Here is a 12,253-nt window from a genome sequence, read left to right on the forward strand (position 1 = left end):
CCACCTGCTCTGCGCAGGGCACTGCTAGGCACACGAGGCGCACAGCCAGCGATACTGCACAAAGCACACACAGCCCCTGCCTTCCTCGAGCTTGCAGTCTGCTGGGGGGAAAGACATTCATGGGGAACGTGGTCAGCAGCATGTTCCCACGTGTGTGTGATCTGCAGCGAGGGGAAGAGGGGAGGCTAGTCTGGGTCATTGGAGAAGGTTTCTTTGAGGAAAAGATTTCAGCAGAGCCTTAAGGAGAAATTGAAGCTAGCTGGGTGGCGAGGCCAAGGCAGAGGTGCACCTGGAGCTGTAAAGAAGAATTTGGGGGAAGGGGATGCTAGTGTGAAGGCCCTAAAGCAGAGTAGAGATCGGTGAGTTTGAGGAAAGGAAAGAAGACCCGCATGCGCATGCGCATGGGGAGAACTGAGAAGAGTGAGGCTCCGACAAGGCTGCAGAGGTAGGTGGAGGCCTGGGATGGCGGGGCCTCGTAGGCGGGTTTAAATACTGTGGAGTGATTGTGTGTGTGTGTGTGTGTGTGTGTGTGAGAGAGAGAGAGAGAGGATACAATTGTTTAAAAGCATACCTTGGCTGCATTTATTGTATTTTGTCAAATAATATAGTTATTTTGTGAACTTCTCTTGCCTCTTGAATTAAACTAATATGTATCAGTTACTGAAAGTTGAAAACATTAAGCCCTGAGAATAGCATCTAAATTGCTTGCATGAGTGTACCGCTAAAATACAGAAAGAGAAAGGAAGTCTGTGTCCCCTACTATGCGAGGGAGACTCGGGTGCTCCTTCAGAGGAAAATGGTGGGCGCAGGGCGGGGAGCTTCTGTGTGTTTTCTTCAGCAGTCCTGAGCCAGCCTGCCTTGTGAGCGGCAGAACACTGGACATTGTGGGGTTTACTGTCAGACCCTCTCTTCAGATATTAGATTAAACCTGCAATGAAAAGGGAAGGGATTAAATATTTCACCAACACCTTTATAATGTGAGACATGGTGCTAAGCACTGTGTGTCTGGTATTGGTATCTTTCAAGCCCTAAAAGTGAGTCAAAGAATATTAGATATGCATGGTTATGCATTGATGCTCTATAGTAGAACACTAGTTGAGAAGTGAAAGAGACCTGAAGTCTGATGCTAGCGCTGTCACTACCAGCTGCAGTCATTTTACCATCCTGAGCTTTAGTGTCGTCCTCCAGTTAAAAAAAAAAAAAATGAGATTTACCAGTTAATATTTATCAGAAGAGTAAAAAACCTTAATACTTATAATGTTCCAGACACTATTCTAAACATTGTACATGGATCAACTCATTTAATCTTCACAGCAATTGTAGGAAGCAGTTGCCATTATCATTCCCATATTCCAGATGGAGACACTGAGACACTGAAAGGTGAGGGAACTGGCCCCAGATCACGCAGTTAGGAAGTGGCTCCGGAGTCAGTGCTCCATCACATAACAGTTGGAAAGGTCTTTCCTGCTTGATCATTATAGAATTCTAGCTGATTCCAAATACACCTGTATTTAAAGTGTGTGGATGTAGAACAGCAGACTCTATTTGGGGTTGGGAGGTGGGGAAGGCTCCAGGAGTGAGGAAGCCTTTGCCCAGTGTTGTGCACATGTTTTGTCACAAGGAACATTTCTAAGCTGTACTGTGAGTGTTCTGCTTTGCAGTTTTAGGTCCCTTTCCTGCCCACTCAGCAGACAGGAGGGCCGCTGCCATGAGCTCCAGCCAGCTGCAGGCTTCTCGGGCCCCTCCAGCAGGTTGGGGCATAAGCACATTGCAGCACTGCATTCCAAAAATGACAAAAGCTTGCATCATGCTGACCAGATGGTCTGAGGAGGTGCTTACTCCCGAGCCCCCAGGTGGAGGAAGGCGACTCTTGCCTGTGTGTGCTTGTGCTGTGGAAAGAGTGCCAAGAGGAGATCCAGTAATAGAATGTGAGGGATCCAGAGCAAGATTCTCATGGTCTCACAGCCACTGGTCAACCTCTGTTTGTTTGTTTGACATCTTCATTGAGATAATGATTCACCTATTGTAAATTTCACCATTTAAAGTATACGAGTCAGTGGCTTTTAGTATATTTACAGAGTGCAATCGTCCTCATAATCAATTTTACAACATTTGCTTCATCCCAGAAAGAACCCAGTACCTGTTAGCCATCACTGCCACCCCACCTGCTCTTGGCCTTGGCAACTACTAGTCTTCTGTCTGTATAAATTTGCCTGTTCTAGACATTTCATATAAATGGAATCATACATTATGTGGTCTTTTTGTGGCTGGCTTCTTTTACCTAGGATAGTGTTTTTTGGGTTCATCGTTGTTCTAGGATGTATCAGTACTTCATTCCTTTTTATTAACAAATCATCCATGGTATGGATATACCACATTTTGTTTATCCATTCATCAGTCGATGGAATTGGAGTTGCTCCATTTTTTGATCATGAATAATGGTGCTGTGAACATCTGTGTCAGGTTTTTGTGTGGATGTGTTTTCCTTTCTCTTGAATATAAACCTAGGAGTGGAATTTCTGGGTCATAATGTCAACTCTTTCTTTAACAGTTTGGAGAACGGCCCGACTGTTTTCCAAACAGCTGCCCCATTTGACATTCTTACCCGTAATGAAAGAAGATTCCTATTTCTCCATATCCTCACCAACACTTGTTATTGTCTGTCTTTAATTATACCCACCCTGGTGAGTTAAAGTGGTATCTCACTGTGGTTTTGATTTCTGTTTCTCTGATGAGTAATGATGTTGATCGTCTTCTCATGTGCTTATTAGCCATTTGCATGTCTTCTTTGGAGAAATACCTGTGCACATCCTTTACCCATTTGTTAATTGAGTTTATTTTTTCATTGTGGAATTGTAAGAATTCTTTATTCTGGATATGAGTTCCTTATCATGCATATGATTTATAAATATTTTTTCCTGTTGTGTAGATTGTCTTTCTCTTTCTTGATGGCCTCTTTTGCAGCACAGAAGTTTTTAATTTTGATGTCAAGTTTATCATTTTTTTATTTTATTGCTCATGCTTTTAGTGTCATGTCTTAGGAAGCTATTGCCTAACCTCAGGTCATGAGGATTTACTCCTGTTTTTTTCTAAAAGTTTTTATAGTTTTAGCTCTTAAAATGTAGGTCTTTGATACATTTTGAATAAATGTTTGTGTATGATGCAAGACAAGTGTACAACTTCCTTCTTTGCACATAGGTAGCAAGTAGTCAACTCTGTACTCGTGGTTTCAGTCATAAGACCATGAGCCAGTATATTTGAATGCCTACCTGGAAGTGTAAAAGGCTGGAGTCAGAAAGCCCTGACTTCAGACCTCTGCTCTCTTACTTACTAGTGCTGACACCGTGAGCAAGTTACTTCATCTCCCTGAGCTTCAGTGTTAAGATGACATCAAGGATAGTAGCCACACTAAGTTTGTCATAAAGATGAAATGGGTAACATATATGAAGCTGCCTGGTACATAGTTCACTTACGGGGAGGTTAATTGGGTAGCCGTGTTGGTTAGTGATGCCAGAAAAGCTCAGTTTGTACTATCTGTGTGTGAATTATGGCTCCTCGTGGCTTCTGAGAGTGTATGTGTTTTGAATTCCTTAAATCCTCCTTTTGGAAGTTGGTCGCATATAAAGTATAAAGGAAAAGATTCCAATAAACTATCAATTTTGGAATTGACTCTGCAGTCCTCTGACAGTCATGTTTTTGGGTGAACGATAATAACAGATCATAGTATAATTCTGTGTATCACTGGTCTGTACTTCTGTTTCCAGCAAAAATTAATATTTGCTGGGGAACATAAGAGATCTTAGACCATAGCCTCATTGGCACTCCATCAAAAGCAGCACCAATCTTCCCATTGATTTTGATGTGTGATGTGGTTTAGAAATATTAGCAGTGACCCGTAGAGTCTTATGTCATTGGAATGGTCTGTGGACTAAAGAAGCCTGCGAACCATGCTTCTTGGACTTTACTCTCAATGTTTAATCCTTACCACTTCCTTTTACCACGACTTTCATCTGTTTAGAATTGAGCAAAAGCTAGTTAAAATTCATTAGGAGTAGATTTGAGACAGACAGAAAAACGGGCAATGGAGCTATCATTGGACAGACGAATGGGACAACAGGGAGAGTAAGTCCAAACAATACCATGATGCTTGGGCATTTCTCTCTCTGGATCTGTTTTGCATTGGCTGGTAGAGGGTGTGAGAGGACTAAGGGAGACAGAGAAATGGATAATCCCTATTGACGTAGCCAGAGATAGGGTTGACCTTTCTCAGTATTCCTATCACATCAAAGGAAGCAAAATATCGTTTGTTTAAGAATCTACCCTATGTCCTTTATATAGAATTATTTCTGTATAGTCCAAAACAAGGATGCCTCTGTCTTGAATTTTAAATACCAGAGGAATGGCATTAGCAATCTACTTTTAACACTGTCTAATGGCCCCCAATCAGTCAATCAATCATTCATTCATTCATTCATTCGAGAAGCGCTGAGCATCAGCTTCTTCCCAGACCCTGTGTGGGTGTTAGGGATACTGTTTTGAGTAAGACGTGATCCTTGTTCTCAAGGAGATCATAGTGTAGTGGAAATTCTACTCAGCTATGAAAATGCTCTTCCAGCTAAACTTGTGGTTTTGACCTTGAAGCTTTTATGTGATTGCTCTGAGTCTGTGGCTGACTGACTAGGCTGAGACAGACCACATTGCATATGGCTGGTCCCTAGGTGCAGTTAGGTGTTACCTATCCCTTGGGGCTTTTGACTGGAATGTTAAAGGCAAATTCGGGGCACACCTGGCAGGCTGGAATGTTAGTCTTTGGTCATCGCGGTTGACATCACAGATGTCCCATTGCTTTTCTGCCTCTGCTGGCCAATACATACCGTTTGGATGGAGACCCACCCTTCAACTTCTGAGGCCAGTCTAAGTAGCCAGAAATCAGGAGAGAAGAAAGTCATTATGTGAGGAAGGTGTACAACGGGTCAAAAGAGACAGGCGTACCTTTGTCAAGAAAAATGAGGAGAATCCTTTTTCAGGAGCGGTCACAGAAAACTTCATGGAGGAGGCAGAACCAAAGGGTGGGTGGAATTGGCCTGACAAAAGGAGGAAGGTGAGGGAACAGAAGTGACTCAGTGAAGGAACCAGCAGGGATAAACAGGAGACTTCTTGTCTGGGAGCAGGAGGAGATACTGGAGCGTTGCTGGGATGTGGTTAGATTATTATGCCAAGCCAAACCTGAGAGATTAGAATTGATTTGGTAGTGGTCACCTGGGGTTTTTGAATGGGAGAAAAGAGCAGGTCACCACAATATGTAAGGAAGACTCAGCTGGCTGAAACAGGATAAAGGAGGAGGGAAAGCTGAAATACACAGCAAGATGACAGGGGAGGGGGAGAAGGGAGGCATTATCCCCATTTCACAGATGAATAAACCAAGGTTACAAGATCGTTAACGTAGACTCGTACAGCAAATAAATCTTGAGCCCAGGTCTGCCTGACTCCATGTCGTTTCCATGACTTTATGCCCTGGTCTGGGCACAGTGGAATGCTGGAAAGGAGGGTGATTGGGAAGCGTTTAGGGACTGACCTGGAGGGGTAGGCAGAACTGACCTTCAGCTTTGGAGCTGATTTATGCTGATTAAATGAAATCTCGAGTCGTCACTTCGGAAAGATTGTCAATCCTATCAAGGAATGTAACCTCACTTTATTTTCTTGAGTCTGGAGTTAAGATGCTGGATTTGTTGGGAGAGACATTACAGTCAGAATGAAGATGACATGCCAAACCTTAGATACTCAGTTTAGTCCATCTCTCTCCATTTATAAATTAGAAAATAATGCCCAGGGGAATCGTGATGTGCTTAGGATGACATATCTGGATATTATGAGTCTGAACTTGAACCAAAGTTTCCTGACTCTATTCTCTTGAGTAAGGCGATGATGGGACATAATGAGAGGCATTGCCCAGAACAGATAAATGTAACAGATATCCAATTCAGAAGCCCAAAGCACACAGGAGAGCTGACTTACAGCAGGCTCTCACAGTAGGTTCTAAAGAGAATTTGATGTAATATATTGTAATTATAGTCTCCTCACCATCTGCATGCCTGACTCCCCAGTGGACTGTCACTTTTTGAGGGCTGGGATCTTCTTTTCTATAAATCACCAAGTCTGGTAAATTATAAGTGCTCAAAAAATGCTTTCTGAATTAATTGATGGGAAATTAAGAAGCCTATCATTTAGCTAATGCTTGGTTATTATCTGTTATTATTAGGGGTGTCTCTTCTTCTTCTCTGTTCCCCAGCTGCAGTAAAATCCTTACTGACTGACCTGGCAGAGGAACCCAAGGCTTTGTTAGCCACTGTCCTGTCTGGAGCTCCTGCAGGGGAGCTGAGTTACGGGAAGGGCTCTCATGAGGTGGTGTATGATTTAGCACCCAGGGCTGGGCAGTGAGAAACACCAATGCTATGGCAGTCAGGGATCAATAACGACTTTGCCTCAATTAAAAATGGTACGTTTGTTTTCTTTTCCTAACATATCTATATAACATCCATAATATTATGTATTATAACGATAACCTAATGTATCTGGGTTATGAAAACAGCACCCACAACTTATGCTGAATAAGTTAAGGCTTGACTCATCACTTCAGAGAGATTGTCCAGCCTATCAAAACTTAATCTCACTTTATTTTCTTGAGATGGGTTACGTTCTTGAGGTAGGTTCTGTGAAAGAATTGAGTTTCCTGTTATTTTGTACGAAGATGGAGATTTACAGATTTTGAAAGCTGAAAGAGACTTCTAGAGACTATTAAGCTCATGCTGTAATTCTGTAGAAAAGGAACTAAAGCTGAACGAAGTTAGGGACTTATTAACCCCTTTTGTTTCTCCCGTTCTATACCTGCTTAATTATGGTCACTATTTTTTTTCTTATGGTTAATGGAAAAGCACTTTTCCTTCACTTTTTTCTTTCCGTTTGGCTTAATTTTCTACAAATGGCTTTAAATAACCTCTTCTTATATTTTTCTGCATTTTTACACAGCAGTATTTCATTATGGATTTTAAAAATTCACAGTGTTTTCTTTTTTATTATTAATGTTTTATTTATTAACGTTTTCTTTTCTTTTTCTTCTGTTAAACTATAAGATTGGAAAGCAGTAAGACTGTTGTCCCCTACCACCTAACTGGCAAAAGTTCTGAAGAAACTATAATGGGTTTATAGGCAGAGTGATGTACCCTCACTGATATTACACTCAGTGGGCATCTTACTAGTTGTTCTATTTAAGAATGTTCTTATTGGGCCAAAATGGAGTTAGCCCACTGTAGCCTCTCTCCCACTCATTATAACTAAAATCTCTGAAAAAATACTAAAAGCAACTATCTGAGCACGCTGAAAAGTAACTAATAATGGGCAGACAGGAGAGGGAAGACAAAACTTGAACGACGAACATGATAAAGATGAACATTCTTGAAACAAATGAAAAGGTAGAGATTCTTGGAGGAAAAATATAAACTATTAAAAAAACCTAAATGGGCATTTTAGAACTAAAAGGTATGATATTTGAAATTTAAAAAATAAGCTCAGTAGATGGGCTCAGTAGAGTACACATGACACAGGGAAGGATCAGCGAACTTGAAGATAAATTAATAGAAATTATCCAGTCTGAAGAACGGAGAGAAAAAAACATTGGAGGAAAAATGAATAAAACCACAGGGACCAGTGGGGCAGTAACAAACAGTCTAACATTCTGGGTTTAGAAAAAGGAGAAGGGGAAAGTAGAATGACTTTGGTGAAGAAAAGGGGCTTGAAAAAATAAGAACTGAAAACTTCCCAAATTAGGTGAAAACTACAAATTTACAGATTCAAGAAGCTCAGCAAATTCCAAGCAGTGAAAACTCAAAGAAAGACATACCCACACACATAATGAAACTTCTGAGAACTAAAAAAAATCTCAAAAACAGCAAGAATAGAAAGATACATTACATACAGGGAAATCACATTTGCAGTATCTGGGATTTCTTATCAGAAACCATGGATGCTAGAAGACTTGGGGAAAAAATAGCTAAAGGTACTTCATTAAGCTGAAGAGAAATGATACCAGGGGAAACTTTGAGCATCAGGATTAAAGGAAAAGCAACAGAAATGATAAATATCTGAGTAAATATAATAGACTGTTTTTCTCTCTTAAGTTCTTTAAAATGTGTATTACTGCTGGAAGCAAAAATTAAAACATTATTCAGGGGTGTTCACTTTATATAGATGTAGTACAAATGATAACTATAACATAAAAAAGGAAGGCTGAAAGGACTTGAAATGGTAAAATATTAATTCTAAATAGGCTGAAAAGCCAGATATGTATTTCATAAACTCTAGAGCAACCAGTGAACAAATATCAAGAGATACAGCAAAAAACCCAATAGATAAATTAAAATGGAATTATATAAACCAAAAGAAGGCAGGAAAGGGAGGGACAAAGTAATCTGAAAAAGAGAAAAAAAACAGGAAACAATCAGAAAAATAATAAAACACTGGTCCTAATTCCAAACATATCTATAATATGTTAAATGAAAATGGTCTAAACAAATGAATTAAAAGACACCGATTGTCAGATAACAAGACCAAACTATATGCTGTCTATGAGAAGCCTACTTTAAATATAGAAATATAGATAGATTAAAAATAAAAAGATATATGAACATAGATGTGAAAATCCTCAACAACATATCAGCAAATCGAATCCAAAGATGTATAAAAAGAATTGTACACCATGACCAAGTGGAATTTATCCCAGATATGCAAGGCTGCTTCAATATTTGAAAATCAATTAATGTAATTCATACATCAGCAGACTAAAAAAGAAAAATCACATGATCATATCAGTAGATACCCAAAAGGCATTTGACACATCACCCATTCATGATAAAAACTCAGTAAACTAAGAGAACTTTCTCAACTTGATAAAGACCATGTAAGTACAGTTAACATCATACTTAATGATGGGAAATTGGAAGCTTTCCCACTAAGATCAGATGCAAAGCAAGGCTGTCCCTTTTCACCGCTTTTTTTTTAGCATCATACTGGAAGTTCTTGCTAATGCAATAAGGAGAGCAAAGGCCAAAAAAAAGTATACAGATTGGGAAGGAAGACATAAAACTGTCTTTGTCCATAGATGACATGACTGCCTATGTAGAAAATCTGAAAGAATTGACAAAAGTATTGGAACAATAAGCCATTATGGCAAGGTTGCAGATACAAGGTTAATATGTAGAAAAGTCAATTGCTTTCCTATGCACCAACAATGAACAAGTGGAATTTGAAATTTAAAACACAACACCATTTACATCAGGACCCCCCAAAATGAAATACTTAGGAATAAATCTAAGAAAATATGTGTGAGATCTATATGAGGAAAACTATAAAACTGGGGAATGAAATCAGAGAACTAAGTAAATGGAGAGATATTCCATGTTCATGGATAAGAAGGCTCGATATTGTCAATATGTCAGTTCTTCCCAACTTGATCTATAAATTCAGTGCAATCCCAGTCAGAAATTCCAGCAAGTTATTTTATGGACGTTAATAAACTGATTCTTAAGTTTACATGGAGAGGCAAAAGACCCAGAATAGCCAACACAATACTGAAGGAGAACAAAGTTGAAAGACTGATGCTTCCTGACTTCAAGACTTACTATAAAGGTATAGTAATCATCATTGTGTGGTATTGGTGAAAAAATAGACAAATCGATCAATGGAATAGAATAGAGAGCCTAGAAGTAGTCCCATATAAATACAATCAACTAATCTTTGAGGAATGAGCAAAGACAATACAATGGAGCAAAGACAGTCTTTTCAACAAATGGTGCTGGAACAACTGGACATCCATGTGCAAAAAAGTGAATGTAGACACAGACCTTACACCCTTCACCAAAATTAGCTTAAAATGGATAATAGACTTAAATGTGAAATGTAAAACTATAAAACTCTTAGAAGATAACTTGGGAGAAAACCTAGATGCCCTTGGTTATTTTGATGCTTTTTAGATACAGCCCATGAAAGAATTAGCTAGACTTTGTTGAAATAAAAACTTTTGTTCTGTGAGAGACAATATCAAGAGAATTAGAAGACAAATCACAGACTGAGAGAAAATATTTGTAAAAGATACATCTGACCAAAGGATAAAAATATACAAAAAACTCTTAAAACTCAACAATACAAAAATAAGAACCTTATTTTTTAAAATGGCCCAAAGACCTCAACAGATACTTCACCAAAGATATACAGATGGTAGTGAAGCATATGAAAAGTAGCTCTACCTCATAGGTCATCAAGGAAATGCAAACTAAAGCGACAAAGAAATACCATGACACACCTACTAGAATGGCCAAAATCCTAAACACTGATAACACCAAATGCTAATGAGGACGTAGAGCAAGAATGTTCACACATTGCTGATGAGAATGTAAAATGCACAGCCACTTTAGAAGACAGGTTGTAGGTTTCTCACAAAACCAAATATACTCCAGCCATTCAACAGTCATACTCCTCGGTATTTACCCAAAGAAATTGAAAACTCATGTCCACACAAAACCTGCACAAGGATCTTGATAGCAGCTTTATTCATAATTGCGAAAACTTGGAAGAAACCGAGATGTCTTTCAGTAGGTAAATGGGTAAATAAATTGTGGTCTGTCCAGACAATGGAATATTATTCAACCCTTAAAATAAATAAGCTATCAAGCCACGAGAAGACATGGAAGAGTCTTACATGTATATTACTCAGTGAAAAAGCCAATCTGAAAAGGTTACACATTGAGTGATTCCAGCTATATGACACGTTCTGGAAAAGGCAAAACTATGGAAACAAAAAAATAAGTGGTTGCTGGGAGGTTGGGGGTTTGTGGTGGGATTTGAATAATGAAGTATACATGTCATTATACATATACCCATAGAATGTACACCAGCAAGAATGAACACTAGAGTAAACTATGAATTTTGGGTGATTATGATGTATCAATGTAAAAGGAAAACAATGTACAATTCTAGTGAGTGATGCTGATAGTGGGGAAGGCCATGCAAGTGTGGGGGCAGGAGGCCTGGGAGAAGCTTTGTCTCTCCCTCTCAATTTTGTTTTAAACCTAAAAGTGCTCTTAAAAATTAAAGTATTTTTCTTTTTTAATTTTTTATTGTGGAACAGTGTGTTTTTCCAGGGCCCATCAGCTCAAAGTTGAGTCGTTGCTCTTTTAATCTAGTTGTGGAGGGCACAGCTCAGCTCCAAATCCAGTCACCGTTTTCAATCTTATTTGCAGGGGGTGCAGCCTACCATCCCATGCGGGAATTGAACCGGCAACCCTGTTGTTATGAGCCTGTGCTCTAACAAACTGAGCTATCCGGCCACCCTTAAAGTCCTTTTTAAACATTGGAAAAATAACAAAAGGATAGTAAAAAGTATACAATGGAAATACTAATAAAAAGAAAGCTGGGTTGGCTATATTGGTATTAGACAAAGTAGACTGGGAAAAATTGCAAGGGATAAAGAAGACATTGCATAATTATAAAAGGGTCAATTCATCAAAAAGACAGGAACTTAAACGTGTACACATCTAAAAACAGAATGTCAAAATATATGAAGCAGAAACTGATAGAACTGAAAGGAGAAATAGATCCACAATTGTACATGAAAACTTCAACATTCAGTAACTCTCAGTAATCTGTAGAACAAATAGACAGTAAATTATTCAAATATATAGATCTGAACACTGTCAACCAATTGACCCAATTGACATTTATAGAATAATCCCCCAAACAACAGCAGAATGCTGCATCTTTTCAAATGCACGTGGAACATTCATGGAAGATGGACCATATTGTGGGCTGTCGTAGAAAACCTGCCAGATTTAAAAGAATGTTCTGTGTCTTTAACAGAAGTAAACTAGAAAACAAGGCCAAAAAGTTGTGGAAAATTCCCAAATATTAGGAAATTAAACAGTACACTTCTAAGTAACCCATGGGTCAAAGAGGAAGTCTCCAAGAAAATTAGAAAATATTTTCAATTTAATATAAAAACACAACAGTGGTTGGCCAGGGGTAAAGCATGTGTGTGTGGAGGGGGTGGGGGATAGGGCCTGATTACAAAGGAATAGCACAAGGGAACTTGAAGTAGAAGATAGTGGAATTTTTCTGCATCTTGGTTATTACGGTCATTGTTAGAGGACTCTGCACTTATCAAAACTCAGAACTGTTAACCAAAGAAGAAATTTTACTGTGTGTA

The 12,253-nt window shown here is 39.0% G+C and overlaps 1 protein-coding gene across 3 annotated transcripts in view; it reads left to right on the top strand.

Annotated features, from left to right (window-relative positions):
* Positions 1-12,253, top strand: part of PLEKHA8 (pleckstrin homology domain containing A8) — a 71,421-nt gene that overhangs the window by 2,788 nt on the left and 56,380 nt on the right. The window contains exon 1 of one of the 3 annotated variants that reach the window (XM_074340931.1): positions 7,365-7,371. The exons of the other annotated variants lie outside the window; for them this stretch is intronic. The gene's annotated coding sequence lies outside the window, so the exon portion shown is untranslated. Of the gene's footprint in view, positions 1-7,364; positions 7,372-12,253 lie in introns of those variants that run through there. 3 annotated transcript variants of the gene reach the window in all.

The sequence above is a fragment of the Rhinolophus sinicus genome, linkage group LG09 (assembly GCF_036562045.2).
Source record: "Rhinolophus sinicus isolate RSC01 linkage group LG09, ASM3656204v1, whole genome shotgun sequence".
Lineage (NCBI taxonomy): Eukaryota > Metazoa > Chordata > Mammalia > Chiroptera > Rhinolophidae > Rhinolophus > Rhinolophus sinicus.